This window comes from Sminthopsis crassicaudata, chromosome 5, assembly GCF_048593235.1.
Source record: "Sminthopsis crassicaudata isolate SCR6 chromosome 5, ASM4859323v1, whole genome shotgun sequence".
Taxonomy (NCBI): domain Eukaryota; kingdom Metazoa; phylum Chordata; class Mammalia; order Dasyuromorphia; family Dasyuridae; genus Sminthopsis; species Sminthopsis crassicaudata.
The window spans coordinates 245777455-245803782 of NC_133621.1; positions in this window are offsets into that span (position 1 = coordinate 245777455).

Genomic DNA, 26328 nt, shown 5'->3' on the forward strand with positions numbered 1-26328 from the left:
CTAAAAGAGAACAAGTAGAAAAGTATCTAAAAAAATTTTCTTGAATGAGGTTCCAGAAAAAAAGCTAAAAAAAAAAAAAAACATTGTTTCATAAGAAATGATTCATAAAATATTCTAGAAAAGAAAGTTTTTTTTTTAAATTGAGGCTCTAGAAAAGAATCTAGAAAAGAGTTGTTTCTAGAGAGAGGAACCAGAAAAGAGTCTAGAAAATTTTTTTCTAGCATGAGACTCTAGAAAAGAATCTAGAAACACTAGCTTGTAGTCAGAAGATCTAGAAAACTATGTTTTCAAAGTTTAGGCTCTAGAAAAGGATAAAGAATTTTTTCTAGAGGGAGGATGCAGTAAAGTTTCTTGAAAAAATTTTTGTCTGGATTGATGGTCTAGAAAATCATCTAGATAAGACTTGTTTCTAGAGAGAAAAACAAGAAAAGTATCTAGAAAAGAATCTAACAAAAAAAAAAAAAAACATTATTTCAGATGAAATGATCCGTACAGGAATCTAGAAAAGAATGTTTGTTTTTTAGATTGAGGCTCTAGAAAAGAATCTAGAAAAGAGTTGTTTCTAGAGAGAGGATCCACAAAAGAAATCTTGAAAAAAATTTTCTAGTATGAGGATCTAGAAAAGAATCTTGAAAAGACTTGTTTCTAGATAGAAGATCTAGAAAACTATGTTTTCAAAGTTGAGGCTCTAGAAAAGGATCTAGTAAAGAATTTTTTTTAGAGGGAGGATGCAGAAAAGTTTCTTGAAAAGATTTTTGTCTCGATTGATGTCCTAGAAAATCTTCTATAAATGACTTGTTTTTAGAGAGAACTAGAAAAGTATCTTGAAAAAAATTTTCTAGAATGAGGCTCTAGAAAAGAATCTAGAAAAACTATGTTTCAAGAGAGATGATCCGTAAAAGAATCTAAAAAAAGTACATTTTCTGGATTGAGGATCTAGAAAAGAATCTAGAAAAGAGTTGTTTCTAGAGAGAGGATCCACAAAAGAAATCTTGAAAAAAATTTTCTAGTATGAGGATCTAGAAAAGAATCTTGAAAAGACTTGTTTCTAGATAGAAGATCTAGAAAACTATGTTTTCAAAATTGAGGCTCTAGAAAAGGATCTAGTAAAGAATTTTTTTTAGAGGGAGGATGCAGAAAAGTTTCTTGAAAAGATTTTTGTCTCGATTGATGTCCTAGAAAATCTTCTATAAATGACTTGTTTTTAGAGAGAACTAGAAAAGTATCTTGAAAAAAATTTTCTAGAATGAGGCTCTAGAAAAGAATCTAGAAAAACTATGTTTCAAGAGAGATGATCCGTAAAAGAATCTAAAAAAGTACATTTTCTGGATTGAGGATCTAGAAAAGAATCTAGAAAAGAATTTTTTCTAGAGAGAGGATCCAGAAAAAATAGTTTTCCAGATTAAGGTTCTAGAAAATGATCTAGAAAAAAATAGTTTCTAGAGAGAGTATGCAGAAAAGTTTCTAGAAAAGATCTTTTTCTAAATTGAGGTTTTCGAAAAGAATCTAGAAAAGTTTCTTTTCTAAAGAGAATAATTAGAACAGTATCTAAAAAATGTTTTCTTGCATGAGGCTCCAGAAAAGTATCTACAAAAACTTTGTTTTAAGAGAGTGATCCATAAAAGAATCTAGAAAAGATCATTTTTTAAATTGAAGCTCTAGAAAAGAATCTAGTATTAAGTTTTTTCTAGAGAGAAGATCCAGAAAAGAATATTTTCTAGATTGAGGCTCTGGAAAATGATCTAGAAAAGAATTGTTTCCAGAGAAAGGATCTAGAAAAGTTCCTGGAAAAGATTTTTTCTCGATTGAGGTTTTTGAGAAGAATCTAGAAAAGTCTCTTTTCTAAAAGAGAACAATTAGAAAATTACCTAAAAAAGGTTTTCTTGAATGAGGTTCCAGAAAAGAAGCTAACAAAAAAAAAAAAAAAAAAAAAAAAAAAAAAACATTGTTTCGGAAGAAATGATTCATAAAATATTCTAGAAAAGAAAGTTTTTCTTAGATTGAGGCTCTAGAAAATAATCTAGAGGTGGGCGGAGCCAAGATGGCGGAGAAGAAACACACGACTCAGTGAACGTCCTCACTCCCTCACAACCAATTAGATAAATTAAGTCTCAAAATTAGCTCAGGACTGATAGATACCACAAGGACTGGAAGCACGACTTACCAGCTGAAGAGAATCTGGAGTTTCAACAGGAAAGGTCAGTTCTCAGGGGAGGAATAAGAAAGACCAGCACAGACGGTGGGGTAGGGGCACACTGCGCCCATTGTGCTGGGAAGGGCTCTGGGATCAGAGAAGCCACTGAGGTAAAGGAATCTGGCACAGGCTGTTAGCTCTTCTCTGCTAATTATTTAGCAGTTCAGAAGAGAAAGCCAAAATATTTTAAAACTCAAATTAGATTTTCCCCGATCCGGGGGGTGACTCAGCAGAGAATCGGCACCAGGGGGTGTGGCCTCAGCTACCACCTGAGAATAGTTAAGAGATTGACAAGTGGGTGGATACGGCCCAAGGCAACACACACTGCCTAGCTTAGCTGGAGGGAGTGGAACTCAGCTCCAGGAAGTCCCAGAGAAGCGGAACCTTTGAACTAGGGACCGCGGTTTCTGGCAGACACTTCCAGTTTGAGCGCAGGGGCTTCTCACGTCACCTGCTGCAGACATCCACTCCCCACCCGGACACATAGGCTGGGCTTCGTGCTGTCTTCACTATTCTACGCCCTTGAAGCACAGTAGTGCTAATCACCTCTGAGGCACTTCCAGGGAGGGGGTGGGGAACTCTCTCCCAGAGCTCTCTCTTAGCTCAGGCTCAGGAGCCGCTGCATCCATCCGGTCTGGGAGGAAGCTGGTAAAGAAAATAATTTCCTACCCCAGGGACAGACCCCAAAAGATTTTTTTAAGTATGAGCAAAAAAGCTAGAAAAACCATAGATTCCTTCTATACAGAGAAAGACCGGGTATCCAACCCCGAGGAAGTTGACAGCAGAGAATCAACAGACAACAACCTAAAGGGGAACGATTCCTGCCCCCCATCACATAACTCTCTCCTAGAAGAAGCTCTTAAAAAATTGAGGGAGATTGAAGAAAAATGGGGAAAGGAAAGGGAAGTTATGATATAGAATAACAACGTCCTGAAATTGGAGTTGGAAAAAATAAAGAATTCACAGGAGATGCAGGGAAACAAAATTAGTGAATTAGAAAAGGTTAAAAAAAACGCAGAAAAGTAGGATTTCTGAATTGGAAAAGATAAAAAAGTCTCAAGAAAATAGAATTTCTGAATTGGAAAAAGAAAATAATTCTCAAAAAAAAAAATTAGGGAAATGGAAAAAAATTCAATAGAGCAAAATAATTCATTTAAAAACGAAATTGGGCATTTACAAAAAGAACTAAAAACTGTGAAAGAAGAAAATAACTCCTTAAAAGTCAGGATGGAACAAATAGAAATGAATGATTCACAGAGAACCCAAGAATCAGTCAAACAAAACAAAAAAAATGAGAAGCTGGAGAACAACGTCAAATACTTACTGGGAAAATCTATAGACCTGGAAAATAGATCTAGGAGAGATAATCTGCGGATTATTGGACTTCCAGAAAACTATGACCAAAAAAAGAGCCTAGATTCTATTTTACAGGAAATTATCCAAGAGAACTGTCCAGAGATAATAGAAACAGAAGGGAAAGTAGATGTGGAAAGAATTCATCGAACTCCTTCTGAAATAGACCCTAAAAAAAGAACACCACGGAATATTGTGGCTAAGCTGCAGAATTACCACACAAAGGAGAAAATCCTGCAAGCAGCTAGAAAAAAACAATTTAAATACCAAGGTGCCACAATAAGGGTCACCCAAGATCTGGCTGCCTCCACATTAAAAGATAGAAGGGCCTGGAACCTGATATTCCGAAAGGCAAAAGATCAAGGACTGCAACCAAGAATGAACTACCCAGCTAAGTTTAGCATCTTTTTCCATGGAAGAAGATGGTCATTCAATGAAACAGAGGAATTCTATATGTTTCTAAGAAAAAAACCAGACTTAAACAAAAAATTTGATCTACATCCACAAGACTGAAGAGAAACAGAAAAAGGTACACAGAACCCTTGAGAACTGTAACTCTGTTGTGGGTATATAAAAAATACTCAAGGATAATTTGATTTTACTGATATAAAAGAAAAAAAGGGGGGTGTAGTAAAGGGAAGGAGGTCGGTTCAGAAAAAGGGGAAGAAGTGATAAAAAGAGGGAAACTACATCCCAGGAAGAGACATAGAAAATACACCATATCTGAGGGAACTTAGTGAGGGGGAGAATCATTGTGTGAATCTTACTCTCATCAGAAGAGGCTCAAAGAGTAAATAATTAACATATTTGTTTTTCAGAGAATTTTCTCTCACCTCATTAAAAGGGGGGAGAGGAAAAGAGGAAAGGAAAAGGAGAATAAGTGAAGGGACTTGGAGGGAGGGGGGAGGGATCCTAAAAAAAAAAAAAAAAAAAAAAAGAGGGAGGGTTGCGCATCACAAGGGGGGTCTGTAAATTAAATATCGGGGAGGGGGATCAGGGGGGTCAAGGGAAAAAAGTATAATCTGGGGATAATACGATGGCAGGAAATACAGAATTAGTAATTTTAACTGTAAATGTAAATGGGATGAACGATCCCATCAAACGGAGACGGATAGCAGATTGGATCAAAAAGCAGAACCCTACAATATGTTGCCTACAGGAAACACACTTAAAGCAGGGAGATTCATACAGAGTAAAGGTAAAAGGTTGGAACAGAGCCTATTATGCTTCAGGTAAAGCCAAAAAAGCAGGGGTAGCTATCCTTATCTCAGATCAAGCAAAAGCAGAAGTAGATCTCGTTAAAAAAGATAAGGAAGGAAACTATATCCTGCTGAAAGGTAGCATAAATAATGAAGCCATATCAATACTAAACATATATGCACCAAGTGGTATAGCATCTAACTTTCTAAAGGAAAAGTTAAGAGAACTGCAAGAAGAAATAGACAGTAAAACTATAATAGTGGGAGATCTCAACCTTGCACTCTCAGATTTAGACAAATCAAACCACAAAACAAACAAGAAAGAAATTAAAAAAGTAAATAGAACATTAGAAAAACTAGGTATGATAGACCTTTGGAGAAAACTGAATGGCAATAGGAAGGAATATACTTTCTTCTCAGCAGTTCATGAATCCTATACAAAAATTGACCATATATTAGGACATAAAGATCTCAAAATTAAATGTAGGAAGGCAGAAATAATAAATGCCTTCTTCTCAGATCACAAGGCAATAAAAGCTACATTCAGTAAAAAGTTAGGGGTAAATAGACCAAAAAGTAATTGGAAACTGAATAATCTCATCTTAAAGAATGACTGGGTGAAAGAGCAAATTATAGAAACAATTAACAATTTCACCCAAGATAATGATAATGATGAGACATGATACCAAAAGCTGTGGGATGCAGCTAAAGCAGTAATAAGGGGAAATTTTATATCTTTAGAGGCTTATTTGAAGAAAATTGAGAAAGAGAAGATTAATGAATTGGGCTTACAACTTAAAAGGCTAGAAAAAGACCAAATTATAAACCCCCAACCAAAAATTAAACTCGAAATACAAAAATTAAAAGGAGAAATCAATAAAATTGAAAGTAAAAAAACTATTGAATTAATAAATAAAACCAAGAGTTGATTTTATGAAAAAGCCAATAAAATAGATAAACCTTTGGTAAATTTGATCAAAAAAAAGAAAGAGGAAAATCAAATTGATAGTCTTACAAATGAAAAGGGGGATCTTTCCACCAATGAAGAGGAAATTAGAGAAATAATAAGGAGTTACTTCACCCAACTTTATGCCAATAAATTTGATAACTTAAGTGAAATGGATGACTTTCTCCAAAAATATAGGCTCCCTAGATTAACAGAGGAGGAGATAAATTGCTTAAATAGTCCCATTTCAGAAAAAGAAATAGAACAAGCTATTAATCAACTCCCCAGGAAAAAATCCCCAGGGCCAGATGGATTCACATGTGAATTCTACCAAACATTTAAAGAACAATTAGCCCCAATGTTATATAAATTATTTGAAAAAATAGGGGATGAAGGAGTCCTACCAAACTCCTTTTATGACACAGACATGGTACTGATACCTAAACCTGGTAGATCGAAAACTGAGAAAGAAAATTATAGACCAATCTCCTTAATGAATATTGATGCTAAAATCTTAAATAAGATATTAGCAAAAAGACTTCAGAAAATCATCTCCAAGATAATACACTATGATCAAGTAGGATTTATTCCAGGAATGCAGGGCTGGTTTAATATTAGGAAAAATATTAATATAATTGACCATATTAATAATCAAATTAATAAGAACCATATGATCATCTCAATAGATGCAGAAAAAGCATTTGACAAAATCCAACATCCATTCCTACTAAAAACTCTTGAGAGTATAGGAATAAATGGATTATTCCTTAGAATAATCAGGAGTATATATTTAAGACCGTCAGTAAGCATAATATGCAATAGAAATAAACTGCAACCTTTCCCAGTAAGATCAGGAGTGAAACAAGGTTGCCCACTATCACCATTACTATTCAATATAGTACTAGAAACGCTAGCCTCGGCAATAAGAGCCGAGAAAGAGATTCAAGGAATTAGAGTAGGAAATGAGGAAATTAAACTATCACTTTTTGCAGATGACATGATGGTATACTTAGAGAACCCCAAAGACTCTGCTAAAAAGCTACTAGAAATAATTCAAAATTTCAGCAAAGTGGCAGGATACAAAATAAATCCACATAAATCCTCGGCATTTTTATATATCACTAACAAAATGCAACAGCAAGAGATACAAAGAGAAATTCCATTCCAAACAAATATTGAGAGTATAAAATATTTGGGAATCCATCTACCAAAGAAAAGTCAGGAATTATATGAGAAAAATTACAAAACACTTGCCACAAAAATAAAATCAGATTTACATAATTGGAAAGACATTCAGTGCTCTTGGATAGGCCGAGCGAATATAATAAAGATGACAATACTCCCCAAACTAATCTATTTATTTAGTGCTATACCAATCAGACTCCCAAGAAACTATTTTAATGACCTAGAAAAAATAACAACAAAATTCATATGGAAGAATAAAAGGTCAAGAATTGCAAGGGAACTAATGAAAAAAAACTCAGAGGAAGGTGGTCTAAGTGTACCTGATCTAAAGCTATATTATATAGCAGCAGTCACCAAAACCATTTGGTATTGGCTACGAAATAGACCGGTAGATCAGTGGAACAGATTAGATACAAAGGACAAAAAAGGGTACATCTATAGCAACCTAATCTTTGACAAACCCAAAGATTCCAACATTAGGGATAAAAATTCATTATTCGGAAAAAACTGTTGGGAAAACTGGAAATTAGTATGGCAGAAATTAGATATGGATCCACACTTAACACCATATACCAAGATAAGATCAAAATGGGTCCGTGATTTAGGCATAAAGAGGGAGATAATAAAGAGATTAGAGGAACAGAGGATAATCTACCTCTCAGACTTGTGGAGGAGGAAGGAATTTATGACCAGAGGAGAACTAGAGATCATTATTGATCACAAAATAGAAGATTTTGATTACATCAAACTAAAAAGTTTCTGTACAAATAATACTAATGCAAACAAGATTAGAAGGGAAGTAATAAATTGGGAAAATATTTTTAGAAACAAAGGTTCTGACAAAGGTCTCATTTCCAAAATATATAGAGAACTGACCATAATTTATAAGAAACCGAACCATTCTCCAATTGACAAATGGTCAAAGGACATGAACAGACAATTCTCAGAGGAAGAAATTGAAACTATATCCACTCACATGAAAGAGTGTTCCAAATCACTACTGATCAGAGAAATGCAAATTAAGACCACTCTGAGATACCACTACACACCTGTCAGATTGGCTAAGATGACAGGAACAAATAATGACAAATGTTGGAGGGGATGTGGGGAAATTGGGACACTAATACATTGCTGGTGGAGTTGTGAAAGAATCCAGCCATTCTGGAGAGCAATCTGGAATTATGCCCAAAAAGTTATCAAACTGTGCATACCCTTTGACCCAGCAGCGCTACTACTGGGATTATATCCCAAAGAAATACTAAAGAGCGGAAAGAGACATATATGTGCCAAAATGTTTGTGGCAGCTCTTTTTGTTGTGGCTAGAAACTGGAAGATGAATGGATGTCCATCAGTTGGAGAATGGTTGGGTAAATTGTGGTATATGAAGGTTATGGAATATTATTGCTCGGTAAGAAATGACCAGCGGGAGGAATATAGAGAGGCCTGGAGAGACTTAAATCAACTGATGCTGAGTGAAATGAGCAGAACCAGAAGATCACTGTACACTTCAACAACAATACTGTATGAGGATGTATTCTGATGGAAGTGGAAATCTTCAACATAAAGAAGATCCAACTCACTTCCAGTTGATCAATGATGGACAGAGGTAGCTACACCCAGAGAAGAAACACTGGGAGGGGAATGAAAATTGTTAGCACTAATATCTGTCTGCCCAGGTTGCATATACCTTCGGATTCTAATGTTTATTGTGCAACAAGAAAATGATATTCGCACACATGTATTGTACCTAGACTATATTGTAACACATGTAAAATGTATGGTATTGCCTGTCGTCGGGGGGAGGGAATAGAGGGAGGGGGGGTAATTTGGAAAAATGAATACAAGGGATAATATTATAATATATATATATATATATATATATATAATAAAAAAAATTAAAAAAAAAAAAAAAGAAAAGAATCTAGAAAAGAGTTGTTTCTAGAGAGAGGAACCAGAAAAGAGTCTAGAAAATTTTTTTCTAGCATGAGGCTCTAGAAAAGAATCTAGAAAACACTAGTTTGTAGTCAGAAGATCTAGAAAACTATGTTTTCAAAGTTTAGGCTCTAGAAAAGGATAAAGAATTTTTTCTAGAGGGAGGATGCAGTAAAGTTTCTTGAAAAAATTTTTTTCTAGATTGATGTTCTAGAAAATCATCTAGATAAGACTTGTTTCTAGAGAGAAGAACAAGAAAAGTATCTAGAAAAGAATCTAACAAAAAAACATTATTTCAGATGAAATGATCCGTAAAGGAATCTAGAAAAGAACGTTTGTTTTTTAGATTGAGGCTCTAGAAAAGAATCTAGAAAGGAGTTGTTTCGAGAGAGAGGATCCACAAAATAAATCTTGAAATATTTTTCTAGCATGAGGATCTAGAAAAGAATCTTGAAAAGACTTGTTTCTAGATAGAAGATCTAGAAAACTATGTTTTCAAAGTTGAGGCTCTAGAAAAGGATCTAGTAAAGAATTCTTTCTAGAAGTAGGATGCCGAAAAGTTTCTAGAAAAGATTTTTGTCTAGATTGATGTTCTAGAAAATCATCTAGAATGACTTGTTTCTAGAGAGAAGAACTAGAAAAGTATCTAGAAAAATATTTTCTTGAATGAGGCTCTAGAAAAGAATCTACAAAAACTTTATTATAAGAGAGATTTCCATAATAGAATCTAGAAGAGAACATTTTTTTAGGTTGAGGCTCTAGAAAAGTATCTAGAAAAGAGTTTTTTCTATGGAGAGGATCCAGAAAAGAATGTTTTCTAGATTGAGGCTCTAGAAAATAATCCAGAAAAGAATTGCTTCCAGAGAGAGGATCTCGAAAATTGAGAAAAATTGTTTTTTTCTAGATTGAAGGTTTCGAAAGGAATCTAGAATAGTCTCTTTTCTAAAAAAGAAAAAAAAGAGAAAAGTATCTAAAAATGTTTTCTTGAATGAGCCTCCAGGAAAGAATCTAACAAAAAAAAAAACATTCTTTCAGAACATATGATCCATAAAACATTCTAGCAAAGAATTTTTTTTAGATTGAGGCTCTAGAAAAGAATCTAGAAAAAAATTTTTTCTGACATGAGGCTCTAGAAATGAATGTAGAAAAGACTTGTTTCCACATAGAAGATCTAGAAAACTATGTTTTCTAAGTTGAGGCTGTAGAAAAGGATCTAGTATAGAATTCTTTCTAGAGTGAGGAGGCAGAAACGTTTCTAGAAATAATTTTTGTCTAGATTGAGGTTCTAGAAAATCATGTAGAAAAGAGTTGTTTCTAGAGGGAACAAATAGAAAAGTATCTAGAAAAAAATTTCTAGATTGAGGCTCTAGAAAATAATCTACAAATTTTTATTTCAAGAGAGGTCATTCAAAAAATAATGTAGAAAACTACAATTTCTAGATTGAGGCTCCAAAAAAAGAATCTATAAAAGTGTTGCTTCTAGAGAAAGTATCCAGAAAAGAATGTTTTCTAGATTGAGACTCTAGAAAATGATCTGGAAAAGAATTTATTCTAGAGAGAGGATCTAGAAAAGTTTCCAGAAAAGATTTTTTTTCTAGTTTGAGGTTTTCAAAAAGAATCTAGAAAAGTCTCTTTTCTAAAGAGAACAACAAGAAAATTATCTAAATAATGGTTTCTTGAATGAGGCCCCAGAAAAGAATCTAACAAAAAAAAAGTTGTTTCAGAAGATATGATCCATCAAAGAATGTAGAAAAGAACAGTTGTTTTTTTATATTGAGGTTGAAGAAAAGAAACTAGAAAAGAATTGTTTCTAGAGAGAGGACCCAGAAAAGAATCTAGAAAAATGTTTTCTAGAATGGGGCTATGGAAAAGAATCTAGAAAAGACTTGTTTCTAGATAAAATATCTAGAAAACTATGTTTTCAAAGTTGAGGCTCTAGAAAAGGATCTAGTAAAGAATTCTTTCTAGAGAGAGGATGCAGATAAGTTTCTAGAAAAGATTTTTTTCTAGATTGAGGATTTCGAAAATAATCTAGAAAAGTCTCTTTTCTAAAGAGAACAATAAGAAAAGTATCTAAAAATGTTTTCTTGAATGAGGCTCCAGAAAAAAATCTAATAAAAAATACTTTGTTTCAAGACAGATGATCCATAAAGAATCTAGAAAAGTAAGATTTCTATATTGAGGGTCTAGCAAAGAATCTAGAAAAGTGTATATTTAGAGAGGATCCAGAAAATAATTTTTTCTATATTGAGGCTCTAGAAAATGATCTGGAAATGAATTTTTTTTTTTTAAAGAGAGGATTGTGCACAAAGAGTTGCATTGATGAAAAGAGGAAAGAATTGTCATCAACCACAATGTCCCAAGCAGCACAGGAAAGAAAGGGAAAAGTAGAATCAATAGAATGGGAAGTAGAGAACAAGTAATTAAAGGAATTATGTTTTGAAAGCAAATAACTGGAAGATTTCTCTGCACATTGATTATTGCCACTGAAAACAACTGCTGTAAAAAACCTTTCATCCAACTTTAAATATAAAGAAGATAATTCATTGTGCAGACAGAACTCCTTTGACACAAATAGGAGAGAATTGACATCAAAAATGTAGTCCCAAACTACACAGGAAACAAAGGGAACTTGACTCAATAGAAAGAGAAATAGACAAGAACAAGTAAAAAAAGGAATTGCTGTTTCAAAAGAGAATAACTGGAAGATTTCTCTGCACATTCACTATTGCCACTGAAAACATCTGTCTTTAAGAAACCTTTCATCCAATTTTAAATATAAGGAAGATAATTCATTTTTAAGACAGAACTCCACTGACACAAGTAGGAGAGAATTGTCATCAAAAATGTAGTCCCAAACTGCACAAGAAAGAAAGGGAAACTTCACTGAATAGAAAGTGAAATTGAGAAGAAAAAGTAAGAAAATGAATTGATGTTCCAAAAGAGAATAACTGAAAGATTTCTCTGCGCATTCATTATTCTGACAAAAACAACTATGTTTAAGAAAACTTTCATCCACCTTTAAATATAAGCTATAAAATGCATTGTGCACAAAGAGTTGCACTGACGAAAAGAGGAGAGAATTGACATCAACCACAATGTCCCAAACAGCACAGGAAACAGAGGGAAAACTAGAATCAATAGAATGGGAAATACTGAAGAACAAGTAAGAAAAGGAATTGTGTTTGCAAAGCGAATAACTGGGATATTTCTCTGCACATTGACTATTGCCACTGAAAACAACTGCTGTAAAGAAACCTTTCATCGAACTTTAAATGTAAGTCAGATAATTCATTGTGCAGACAGAACTCTTTTGACACAAGTAGGAGAGAATTGACATAAAAAATGTAGTCTCAAACTGCACAGGAAACAAAGGGATCTTGACTCAATAGAAAGTGAAATAGAGAAGAACAAGTAAGAAAATGAATTTATGTTTCAAAAGAGAATTACTGTAAGATTTATCTGCACATTCATTATTCTGACAAAAACGACTATGTTTAAGAAAACTTTCAGCCAAATTTAAATATAAGCAAGAAACTGCATTGTGCACAAAGAGTTGCGTTGACGAAAAGAGGATAGAATAGACATCAACAACAATGTCCCAAACTGCACAGGAAACAAAGGGAAAACTAGACTGAATAGAATGGAAATAGAGATGAACACGTAAGAAAAGGAATTGATGTTTGGAAAGCGAATAACTGGAATATTTCTCTGCACATTCACTATTGCCACTGAAAACACCTGTCTTTAAGAAACCTTTCATCCAACTTTAAATATAAGGAAGATGATTCATTGTGCAGACAGAACTCCATTGACACAAGTATGAGGGAATTGACATCAAAAATGTAGTCCCAAAATGGCAAGGAACAAAGGGAAACTTCAGCCAATAGAAAGTAAAATAGAGAAGAACAAGTAAGAAAATGAATTGATGTTTCAAAAGAGAGTAACTGAAAGATTTTTCTGCACATTCATTATTGGGACAAAAACGACTGTGCTTAAGAAAAATTTCATCCACCTGTAAAATTAAGCTACAAAATGCATTGTGCACCAAAAGTTGCATTGACGAAAAGAGGAGAGAATTGACATCAACAACAATGTCCCAAACAGCACAAGAAACAAAGGGAAAACTAGACTCAATTGAATGAGAAATAGAGAAGAACAAGTAAGAAAAGAAATTGAAGTTTCAAAGACGGATAACTGGAAGATTACTCTGCACATTCACTATTACCACTAAGAACTGATACGTTTAAGAAAGCTTTCCACAATCTTTAAATTTAAGGCAGGTAATGCATTTTGCACAAAGAATTGCATTGACGAAAATAGTAGAGCATTGACATCAATAACAGTGTCCCAAAGTGAAGAAGAAACAAAGGTAAAACTAGACAGAATAGAATGGGAAATAGCAAAGATCAAGTAAGAAAAGGAACTGAAGTTTCCAAAAGGAATACCTACATTGATTATTACAATTGCAAAAGACTACACTAAAGAAAACTTTCATCAAACTTTAAATATAAGCAAGGAAATATATGGTGCAAAATAGTTTCATTGATAGAAATAGGAGAGAATGGAAATCCATAACAATGTACCAAACTACTCAGAAAACAAAGGTAAAACGAGAATCAATAGAATAGGAAGGAGAGAAGAAAGTGTAAGAAAAGGAATTGATGTTTTGAAAGGGAATAACTGGAAGAGTTCTCTGCACATTCACTATTGCCACTGAAAACAATGGCTCTAAAGTAACCTTTCATTCAGCATTAAATATAAGGGAGATAATGCATTGTGCATTCAGAGCTCCAATAATGCCAAATAGGAGAGAATTGACAACAAAAATAATGTTCCAACCTGTACAAGAAACAAAGGGAAACTTGAATAAATAGAAAGAGAAATAGAGCAGAACAAGTAAGAAAAGGAATTGATGTTTCAAAAGAGAATAACTGGAAGATTTCTCTGCACATTCATTGTTGGGACAAAAATGTTTAAGAACACTTTCATGCACCTTTAAATATATGCAAGAAAATGCATTGTGCTCAAAGTGTTTCATTGACGAAAAGATGAGAGAATTGACATAAACAACAATGTCCCAAACACCACAAGAAACAAAGGGAAAACTAGACTGAATAGAATGGGAAATAGAGAAGAACAAGTAAGAAAAGGAATTATGTTTCAAAAGTGAATAACTGGAAGATTTCTCTGCACATTCATTATTCTGACAAAAACAACTATGTTTAAGAAAACTTTCTGCAAACTGTAAATATAAGCAAGAAAATGCATTGTGCGCCAAGAGTTGCATGGACGAAAAGAGGAGAGAATTGACATCAACAACAATGTCCCAAGCTGCACAGGAAAGAAAGGAAAAACTAAACTGAATAGAATGGAAATAGAGAAGAACAAGTAAAAAAAGGGATTGATGTTTCGAAAGCGAATAACTGGGATATTTCTCTGCACATTGACTATTGCCACTGAAAACAACTGCTGTAAAGAAACCTTTCATCCAACTTTAAATGTAAGGAAGATAATTCATTGTGCAGACAGAAGTCCACTGACACAAGTAGGAGAGAATTGACATCAAAAATGTAGTCCCAAAATGGCAAGGAACAAAGGGAAAACTAGACGCAATAGAATAGGAAATAGAGAAGAACAAGTAAGAAAAGAAATTGAAGTTTCCAAGATGGACAACTGGAAAACAACTCTGCACATTCACTATTGCCACTGAAAACAACTGCTGTAAAGAAACCTTTCATCCAGCATTAAGTATAAGGGAGATAATGCATTGTCCATTCAGAGCTCCATTGACGCCAAATGAAAGAGAATTGACATCAAAAATAATGTCCCAACCTAAGAAACAAAGGGAAATTGACTCAATAGAAAGTGAAATAGAGAAGAACAAGTAAGAAAATGAATTGATGTTTCAAAAGAGAATTGCCGGAAGATTTCTCTGCACATTCACTATTGCCACTGAAAACAACTGTCTTTAAGAAACCTTTCATCCGACTTTAAATATAGGGGAGATAATTCATTGTGCAGACAGAACTACATTGACACAAGTAGGAGAGAATTGACATAAAAAATGTAGTCCCAAACTGCACAGGAAACAAAGGGAACTTGACTCAATAGAAAGTGAATTAGAGAAGAACAAGTAAGAAAATGAATTGATGTTTCAAAAGAGAATTACTGGAAGATTTCTCGGCACATTCACCATTGCCACTGAAAACAACAGCTCTAAAGAAACCTTTCAACCAGCATTAAATAGAAGGGAGATAATGCATTGTAAATTCAGAGCTCCATTAATGTCAGATAGGAGAGAATTGACAAGAAAAATAATATCCCAAAGTGTACAAGAAACAAAGGGAAACTTGAGTCAATAGAAAGTGAAATAGAGCAGAACAAGTAAGAAAAGGAATTGATGTTTCAAAAGAGAATAACTGGAAGATTTCTCTTCACATTCACTATTGCCACTGAAAACAACTGTCTTTAAGAAACCTTTCATCCAACTTTAAATGTAACGAAGATAAATCATTGTGCAGACAGAACTCCATTGACACAAGTAGGAGAGGACTGACATCAAAAATGTAGTCCCAAACTGCACAGGAAACAAAGGGAAATTGACTCATTAGCAAATGAAATAGAGAAGAACAAGTAAGAAAATGAATTGATATTTCAAAAGAGAATAACTGGAAGATTTCTCTGCAATTCACTCTTTCAACTTAATAGGACTCCTGTTAAGAAGCCTTTAATCCTACTTAAATATAAAGAAGATAATGCACTGTGCAAAAAAAGTTTCATTGAAGCAAATATGAGAAAATTGATATCAACTATAATATCCCAAACTGAAAAAGGAACAAAGGGAAAATTAGACTCAATGGAATGTGAAATAGAGAAGAAGAAGTAAGAAAAGGAATTGTTTTTTTGAAAGCGAATAACTGGATCATTTCTTTGGACGTAAACTTTTTAGACTGAAAAAGATTGCTGTTATGAAACCTTTGATCAAGCTTTAAATATCAAGAAGTTAATGCAACTTGTACAGAAAGTTTCACTGAACCAAATGGGAGAGAATTAAACTCAAGTGTAAGGATCCCATATGCAAGGGAAACAAAGCAAAAACTGGACTCAATAGAATGGGTAATAGAGAAGAACAAGTAAGCAAAGGAATGGATTTTTCAAAAGGGAATGACTGGAAGACTGCTCTGCACATTCACTATTTCTGCTGAATTGGACCCTTGTTAAGAATCCTTTGATACAGCTTTAAATGTAAAGAAGATAATGCATTGTGCACAAATATTCTATTGAAGTAAACGCGAGAGAATTGATGTCAACTATAGTATCCAAAACTGCAAAAGAAACAAAGGGAAAATTAGACTCAAAGTAATATGACAGAGAGAAGAACAAGTAAGTAGGGGAATTATTTCTTCAAAAGGAAATAACCGGAACATTGCTTTGGACAAAAACTTTTTAGACTGAAAAGGATTGCTGTTATGAAACCTTTCATCAAGCTTTAAATATAAACAAGTTAATGCCACTTGTACAGAAAGTTACATTGAATCAAATTGGAGAGAATTAACATCAACTAAAATGATCCAAAATGCACAGGAATCAAAGGGAAAACTTGACTCCATAGAAGGGGAAATAGAGAAGAACAATATCCAAAGGAATGGATATTTCAAAAGAGAATAACTGGAAGATTTCTCTGCAACTCACTCTTTCCACTTAATAGGACTCCTGTTAAAAAGCCTTTGATCCAGCTTAAATATTAAGAAGATAATGCATTGTGCACAAAACGTTTCATTGAAGCAAATATGAGAGAATTGATATCAATTATAATATCCCAAAATGAAAAGAAACAAAGCCAAAACTAGACTCAATAGAATGTGAAATAGAGAAAAACAAGTAAGAAAAGGAATTGTTTTTTTTGAAAGGGAATAACTGGATCATTACTTTGGATGTAAAGTATTTAGACTGAAACGATTGCTTGTAGGAAACTTGTGATCAAGCATTAAATATAAAGAAGATAATGCCACTTGTACATAAAGTTCCATTGAAGCAAATGGGAGAGAATTAACATCACTTATAATGATCCCCAATGCAAGGGTAACAAAGCGAAACCTAGACTCAATAGAATGGGTAATAGAGAAGAATAAGTAAGCAAAGGAATGGATTTTTCAAAAGGGAATAACTGGCAGACTTCTCTGCACATTCACTCTTTCTGCTGAATTGGACTCGTGTTAAGAATCCTTTGATACAGCTTGAAATATAAAGAAGATAATGCATTGTGCACAAAAATTCTTTTGAAGAAAATGCCAGAGAATTGATATCACCTATAATATCCCAAACTGCAAAAGAAACAAAGGGAAAATTAGACTCAATAGAATATGACACAGAGGAGAACAAGTACTTAAGGGAATTTTTTCTTAAAAATGAAATAAGCAGAACATTGCTTTGGACAAAAACTTTTTAGACCGAATAGGATTGCTGTTATGAAACCTTTGATCAAGTTTTAAATATAAACAAGTTAATGCCACTTGTACAGAAAGTTACATTGAATCAAATTGGAGAGAATTAACATCAACTATAATGATCCAAAATGCACAGGAATCAAACGGAAAACTTGACTCCATAGAAGGGGAAATAGAGAAGTAAAATATCCAAAGGAATGGATATTTCAAAAGAGAATAACTGGAAGATTTCTCTGCAACTCACTCTTTCCACTTAATAGGACTCCTGTTAAGAATCCTTTGATCCAGCTTAAATATTAAGAAGATAATGCATTGTGCACAAAAATTTTCATTGAAGCAAATATGAGAGAATTGATATCAACTATAATATCCCAAACTGCAAAAGACACAAAGGGAAAATTAGACTCAATAGAATGTGATATAGAGAAGAACTAGTAAGTAAGGGAATTTTTTCTTCAAAAGGAAATAACCGGAACATTGCTTTGGACAAAAACTTTTTAGACTGAAAAGGATTGCTGTTACAAAACCTTTGATCAAGCTTTAAATATAAAGAGGTTAATGCAACTTGTACAGAAAGTTCCATTGAAGCAAATGGGAGACAATTAACATCAAATAAAATGATCCCAAATGCAAGGGAAACAAAGCAAAACCTAGAATCAATAGAATGTGAAATAGAGAAAAACAAGTATCTGAAGGAATAGATTTTTCAAAAAAGAATACCTGGAAAATTTCTCTGCACCTTCACCCTTTCCGCTAAGTAGGACTCCTGTTAAGAATCCTTTGATACTGCTTTAAATATAAAGAAGATAATGCATTGTGCACAAAAATTCTATTGAAGCAAATGCCAGAGAATTGATATCAACTGTAATATCCCAAACTGCAAAAGAAACAAAGGGAAAATTAGACTTAATAGAATGTGACGTAGAGAAGAACAAGGAAGTAAGGGAATTTTTTCTTCAAAATGAAATAAGCAGAACATTGCTTTGGTCAAAAACTTTTTAGACTGAAAAGGATTGCTATTAGGAAACCTTTGATAAACCTTTAAATATATATAAGTTAATGCAAGTTGTACAGAAAGTTCCATTGAATCAAATGGGAGAGAATTAACATCAACTATAATGATCGAAAATGCACAGAAATCAAAGGGAAAACTTGTCTCCATAGAAGGGGAAATAGAGAAGAACAAGTATCCATAGGAATGGATATTTCAAAACTCACAACTAACTCTTTCCACTTAATGGGACTTGTGTTAAGAAGCCTTTGATCCAGCTTAAATATAAAGAAGATAATGCATTGTGCACAAAAAGTTTCATTGAAGCAAATATGAGAGAATTGATATCAACTATAATATCCCAAACTGCAAAAGGAACAAAGGGAAAACTAGACTGAATAGAATGTGAAATAGAGAAGAACTAATTTGAAAAGGAATTGTTTTTTCGAAAGGGAATAACTGGATCATTTCTTTGGATGTAAACTATTTACACTGAAAAGGATTGCTGTTATGAAACCTTTTATAAAGTTTAAATATAAAGAAGATAATGAATCATATAGAGAAAGTTCCAGTGAAGCAAATATGAGAGAATTAACATCAAATATCATGATCAAAAATGCATAGCAATCACAGGGAAAACAAGACTCAATCGAATGGGAAATAGAAAAGAACAAGTATCCAAAGACATGGATTTTTCCAAAGGGAATAAATGGAAGATTTCTCTGCAATTCACTCTTTCCGCTAAATAGGATTCCTCTTAAGAATCCTTTGATCCAGCATTAAATATAAAGAAGATAATGCATAGTACAAAAAAAGTTCCTTTGAAGCAAATACGAGAGAATTGATATCAACTATAATATCCCAAACTGCAAAAGTAACAAAGGGAAAACAAGACTCAACCGAATGGGAAATAGAGAAGAACAAGTAAGAAAAGGAATTGATGTTTGGACAGGACTGGGACACTGATGCATTGTTGGTGGAGTTGTGAAAGAATTCAACCATTCTGGATAGCAATCTGGCATTATGCCCAAAAAGTTATCAAAATAAGCATACTGTTTGACCTAGCAGTGCTACTACTGCACTTATATCCCAAGGAAATAATAAAGAAGTGTAAGGAACCTTTATGTGCCAAAATGTTTGTGGCAGCCCTTTTTATAGTGGCTAGAAACTGGAAAATGAATGGATATCCATCAATTGGAGAATAGTTGGGTTAATCATGGTATATGAATGTTATGGAATATTATTGTTCTATAAGAAATGACCAACAGGAGGAATACAGAGAGGCTTGGAGAGACTTACATCAACTGATGCTGAGTTAAACGAGCAGAACTAGGAGATCATTATACACTTCAATAATGATACTGTATGAGGATGTATTCTGATGGAAGTGGATATCTTCAGCGTAGAGAAGAGCTAATTCAATTCCATTTGATCAATGATGGACAGAATCAGCTTCACACAGAAAAGGAACACTGGGAAATGAGTATAAACTGTGAGCATTTTATATCTGTTTGTTTTTTTGTTTGTTTGTTTTTCTTCCCTGATTATTTTTACCTTCTGAACACAATTCTTCCTTTGCAACAACAACAACAAAATTCAGTTCTGCACATATATATTGTACCTAGGATATAGTATAAGATATTTAATATGTATGGGAATAGCTGCCATCTAGTTGAGGGAAGGAGTGGAGGGAAGGAGGAAAAAATTCAGAACAGAAGGGAGTATAATGGATAATGTTGTAAAAAAAATTAACTATGCATATGTACTGTCAAAAAATGTTATAATTATAAAATTAATTAAAAAAACAATATGGAAAACAAGGTAGAAAAGAGGTTTTTTTTCTAGAAAGAAGACCCAGCAAAGATTCTAGAAAATATTGTTTTCTGGATTGAGATTTTATTATAATATCTAAAAATGAATGTTTTCTGGATTGAAATTTTAGAAAACAATATGGAAAAGGTTGATGCTCCAGAAAAGAATGTAGAAAAGAGGTTTTTTTCTAGAGAGAGGATTTACAAAAAAATCTTGAAAAGAATGTTTTCTGGATTAAGGGTCTATAATTGGATCTTGAAAAAGAGTTGTTTCTAGAGAGAGTATCCAGAAAAGGATCTAGGAAAGATAGAGGATCCTGAAAAAATCTAGAAGTGATTGTTTTATGGATTGAGCCTCTGGAAAAGAGTTGTTTCTAGAGAGAGGATCCAGAACAGATTCTAGAAAAAAATGTGTTCTTAATTATTGTACTAGAAAAGAATCTAGAAAAGACTTTTTGGAAGGGAGAGGACCCAGAAAAGAATTAGAAAAGAATATATTCTAGATTGAGTCTCTAGAATAGAAAAGACTTTTTTCTAGAGATAGGATCTAGACAAGATTCTAGAAAAAATGGTTTCCAGAATGAGGTTCTAGAAAAGAATCTAGAAAAGACTGGTTTCTAGAGAGAAGATCTAGAAAAAGAATCTAGAAAAATATTTTCTAGAATGAGGCTCTACACAAGAATCTTCAAAAACATTTTTTCAAGAGATATGATCCATAAAAGAATCTAGAAAAGAAAGTTTTCTAGATTCAGGCTCTATAAAAGAATTGAGAAAAGACTCATTTCTATAGATAGAATCAAGAAAACAATCTAGAAAGACTTTTTCTGGAGTGCAGCTATAGAAAAAGATCTAGAAAAGTTGAAGCTCCAGGAAAGACACGAGCAAAGAATGTTTTCTTGCTTGAAAATCCAGAAAAGGGTCTGAAAAGATAGAAGTTCCAGAAAATAATCTAGATGATTGAGGCTCCATAAAATGATCTAGAAAAGAGTTTTTTTCTAGAAAGAAAAAGCTGAAAAGAAGCTAGAAAAAAAATTTATGCACCGAGGCTCTAAAAAAATTCTAGCAAAGTTGTTTTTAAAGAGAGGATCCAGAAAAGAAATCTAGAATATTTTTTTAGATTGAGATTGTAGAAAAGAAACTATAGAAAGGTTGTTTATAGAATGGAAATCCAGAAAAGAATTAGAAAAGTTTGAATAACCAGAAAATAATCTAGAAAACAGAGAGGGTTTTTTACTGAGACTCTAGAAAAGATTGAGGCTTCAAAAATAATCTAAAAAGGTTTGGAGGTCTAGAAATGAATCTAGAAAAAATATGTTTTCTTGATTGAGGGAATAGAAAAGAATCTAGAAAAAAGATGTTTATAGAGAGAGAATCCAGAAAAGAATGTAGAAAAGATTGTTTTCTCCATTGAAGCTCTATTTTAGGATCTAGAAAAGAATGTTTTCTGTATTGAACATTTAGACAACAATATGTAAAAGGTAGGTGCTCCAGAAAAGAAGGTAGAAAAGAGGATTTTTTTTTTTCTAGAGAGAGGATTCATTAAAGAATGGAGAAAAAATGGTTTTTTTTTTTTGTTTTATTTTATTTTTGTTTTTGTTTTTTCTTTTTTTTTTCTGGATTGAGGCTCTAGAATAGGATCTGGGCAAGAGTTTTTTCTAGAGAGAGTATCCATAAAAGCATCTAGGAAAGACTGAGGATCCAGAAAAAAATATGGAAGAGGTTGTTTTATGGATTGAGGCTCTGGAAAAGAGTTGTTTCTATAGAGAGGATCCAAATAAGTTTCTAGAAAATATTTTTTCTACATTGGGGCTATAGAAAAGAATCTAGAAAAAACCATGTTTCTAGAGAGAGGTTCCAGAAAAGATTCTAGAAAAGAATGTTTTCTAGATTGAGGTCCTAGAAAAGATTTATTTCTAGGGGTAAAATCTAGAAAAGAAACTAGAAAAATGTTTTCTAGAATGAGGCTCTAGAAAAGAATGTAGAAAAACACTATTTCAAGAGAGATGATCCGTAAAAGAATCTAGAAAAGAACGATTTTTAGATTGCATCTCTAGAACAGAATCTAGAAAAGACTTCTTTATAAAGACAAAATCAAGAAAAGAAACAAGAAAAGCCTTTTGATAGATTGAGGCTATAGAAAAGGATCTAGAAAAAGTTGAAGATCCAGGAAAGACGCTAGTAAAAAATGTTTTCTGGCTTTACAATCCAGAAAAAGATCTGAAAATACTGGTTCCAGAAAATAATCTAGAAAAGATTGAGGCTCCAGAAAATGATTTAGAAAAGTTTTTTTTTTTTTTTTTTTTTTTCTAGAGAGACGAATGAGAAAAAAAGCTAGAAAAAAATTTCTTCATTAGGCTCTGGAAAATGTTCTAGCAAAGCTCTTTTTCGAGAGATGATCCAGAAAAAAATCTAGAAAATTTAGAAAATATAGCGAATGCATAGGAGAATTTCAAAGAGAATTTTTCTAGAGAGAGGATCGAGAACAAATAGTAGAACATTTTTTTAAACTGAGGCTGTAAAAAAGAAACTATATAAGGGTTGTTTATAAAAAGAGATTGAGAAAAAAATTTAGAAAGATTGAGGTTCAGAAAATAATCTAGAAAACAGTGAGGGTTTTTTTGTTTATTGAGGCTGTAGACATAATTGAGGCTCCAAAAATTATCTAGAAAGGGGGTCTAGAAGTGAATCTAGAAAAAAAATGTTTTCTTGACTGAGGCTCTAGAAAAGAATCAAGAAAAAGGATGTTTCGAGAGAGAGGATACAGAAAGGAATGTAGAAAAGATTGTTTTCTGAATTAAGGCTTTATTATAGGATCTAGAAAAGAATGTTTTCTGGATTGAGGCACTGGAAAAGAATCCACAAAAGACTAGTTTCTAGAGAGACGATCCAGAAAAGAATGGAGAAAAGAATATATTCTAGATTCAGGCTCTAGAAAAGGATCTAGAAAAGAATTGTTTCTAGGGACAGGATCTAGAAGAGATTCTAAAAAAGAATGTTTTCTAGACTGATGTTCTAGAGAAGAATCTAGAAAAGACTGGTTTCTAGAAAGAAGATCTAGAAAAGAATCTATTAAAATGATTACTGGAAGGAGGCTGTAGAAAAGAATCTAGAAAAACATTGTTTCAAATTAGATGATCCATCAAAGAATCAAGAAAAGAACGTTTTCTAAATTGAGATTCCAGAAAATAATCTAGAAAAGACTTTTTCTAAAGATAGAATCGAGAAAAGAATCTGGAAAAGACGTCTTCTGCATTACAGCTATAGAAAAGGATCTAGAAAAGGTTGAAGGTCCAGGAAAGATGCTAGTACAGAATGTTTTCTGGCTTAAAAATCCAGAAAAGGATCTGAAAAGATTGAAGTTCCAGAAAATAATCTAGAAAAGATTGAGGCTTCAGAAAATGATCTAGGAAAGAGTTTTTTCTAGAGAGACAAAGCAGAATAGAAGCTGTAAAAATTTTTCTGAATTGAGGCTCTAGAAAAGATTCTAGCAGAGTTGTTTTTAGAGAGAGGATCCAGAAAAAAAATCTAGAAAAATTTGAGAATCCATAAAAGAATCTAGAAAAGAATGTTTTCTAGGGAGAGGATCCAGAAAAAAATCTGAAATATTTTTTTTTTAGATTGAGGCTGTAGAAAAGAAACTATACAAGGATCGTTTATAGAAAGCAGATGCAGAAAAGAATTTAGAAAAGAATGAGGATCCAGAAAATAATCTAGAAAACAGTGAGGGTTATTTTATTGAGGTTCTAGAAAACACTGAGACTCCAAATAAAATCTAGGATGGTTTGGGGGACTACAAATGAATTTAGAAAAAAATGTTTTCTTGATTGAAGTTCTAGAAAAGAATCTAGAAAAAAAGATTTCTAGAGAGAGGATGCAGAAAAAAATGTGGAAAAGATTGTTTTCTAAATTGAGGTGATATTATAGGATCTAAAAAAGAATGTTTTCTGGATTGAGGATTTAGACAACAATATGGAAAAACTGATGCACCAGAAAAGAATATAGAAAAGAGATTTTTTTTCTAGAGGATTCATAAAAGAATCTAGAAAAGATTGTTTTGTTTTTTTTTTTGGATTGAGGCTCTAGAATAGGAACTAGAAAAGAGTTGTTTCTAGAGAGAGTATCCAAAAAAGGTTCTAGAAAATATCGAGGATCCAGAAAAAAAATCTAGAAGAGATTGTTTTATGGATTGGGGCTCTGGAAAAGGGTAGTTTATAGAGATAGAATCCAAGAAAGACCCTAGAAAAGAATATTTTCTAGATTGAGGGTCTATAAAATGACTTAGAAAAGAATTTTTTCTAGAGAGGGGATCCAGAAAAGATTCTAGAATAGATTGTTTTCGAGATTGGGGTTCTAGAATAGAAGCTAGAAAAGATTTCTTTCTAAATCAAGAATCCAGAAAAAAAAATCTAGAAAAGACTTTTTCTCGATTACAGCTATAGAAAAGGATCAAGAAAAGATTGAAGATCCACAAAAGATGCTAGCAAAAAAATGTTTTCTGGCTTGAAAATCCAGAAAAGAATTTGAAAAGATTGAAGTTCCAGAAAATAATCTAGAAAAGAGTTTTTTCTATACATACAAAGCAGAAAAGAAGCTAGAAAAAAATTTCTCAATTGAGACCCTAGAAAAGATTCTAGCACTATTGTTTTTTAGAGAGAGGATCCAGAAAAAAAAAATCTAGAAAATATTGAGAATCCATAAAAGAATCTAGAAAAGAATGCTTTCTAGAGAGAATATCCAGAAAAACAATCTAGAAGAATTTTTTTAATTGACGCTATAGAAAAGAAACTATAAAAGAGTGGTTTATACAGAGCAGATCCAGAAAAGAATTTAGAAAAGATTGAGGAACCAGAAAATAATCTAGAAAACACTGAGTGTTATTTTATTGTGGCGCTAGAAAAGATTGACGCTTCAAAAATAATCTAGAAAGGTGTGGGCATCTAGAAATGAATCTACAAAAAAAGTTTTCTTGATTGATCCCCAAGAAAAGAATCTAGAAAAAAAGATGTTTATAGAGAGAGCATCCAGAAAACAATATAGAAAATATCGTTTTCTGGACTGAGGCTCTATTATAAGATCTGGAAAAGAATCTTTCCTGGATTGAGGCTTTAGACAACAATATAGAAAATGTTGATGCTCTAGAAAAGAATATAGAAAAGAGGTTTTTTCCCCTAGAGATAGGATTCATAAAAGAATCTAAAAAAGAATGTTTTTTTCTGAATTGAGGCTCAAGGATAGAACCTAGAAAATAGTTGTTTCTGGAGAGAGGATCCAGAAAAAAAGTAGAAAGGGATATTTTCTAGATTAGGCAATAGAAAAAAAATCTAGAAAAAAATTATTTTCTTTTTTTTTTTTATTCATTTTTCTAAATCCGCTCCCTCCCTCCACTCCCTCCCCCTGATGGCAGGCAATCCCATACATTTTACATGTGTTACAATATGACCTAGATACAATATATGTGGGTAAATACCTTTTTCTTGTTGCACATTAATTATTAGCTTCCAAAGGTATAAGTAACCTGGGTAGATCGACAGTAGTGCTAACAATTTACATTTGCTTCCCAGTGTTCCTTCTCTGGGTATAGTTATTTCTGTCCATCATTGATCAATTGGAAGTGAGTTGGATCTTCTTTATGTTGAAGATTTCCACTTCCATCAGAATACATCCTCATACAGTATTGTTGTTGAAGTATATAGTGATCTTCTGGTTCTGCTCATTTCACTCAGCAACAGTTGATTTAACCCTCTCCAAGCCTCTCTGTATTCCTCCTGCTAGTCATTTCTTACAGAGCAATAATATTCCATAACCTTCATATACCACAATTTACCCAACCATTCTCCAATTGATGGACATCCATTCAACTTCCAGTTTCTAGCTACAACAAAAAGAGCTGCCACAAACATTTTGGCACATACAGGTCCCTTTTCACTCTTTAGTATTTCTTTGGGATATAATCCCAATAACAGCAATGCTGCGTCAAAGGGTATGCACAGTTTGACAACTTTTTGGGCATAGTTCCAAATTGCTCTCCAGAATGGCTGGATTCTTTCACAACTCCACCAACAATGTATCACTGTCCCAGTTTTCCCACATCCCCTCCAACATTCATCATTATTTGTTCCTGTCATCTTAACCAATCTGACAGGTGTATAGTGGTATCTCAGAGTTGTCTTAATTTGCATTTCTCTGATCAGTAGTGATTTGGAACACTCTTTCATATGAGTGGAAATAGTTTCAATTTCATCATCTGAGAATTGTCTGTTCATATCC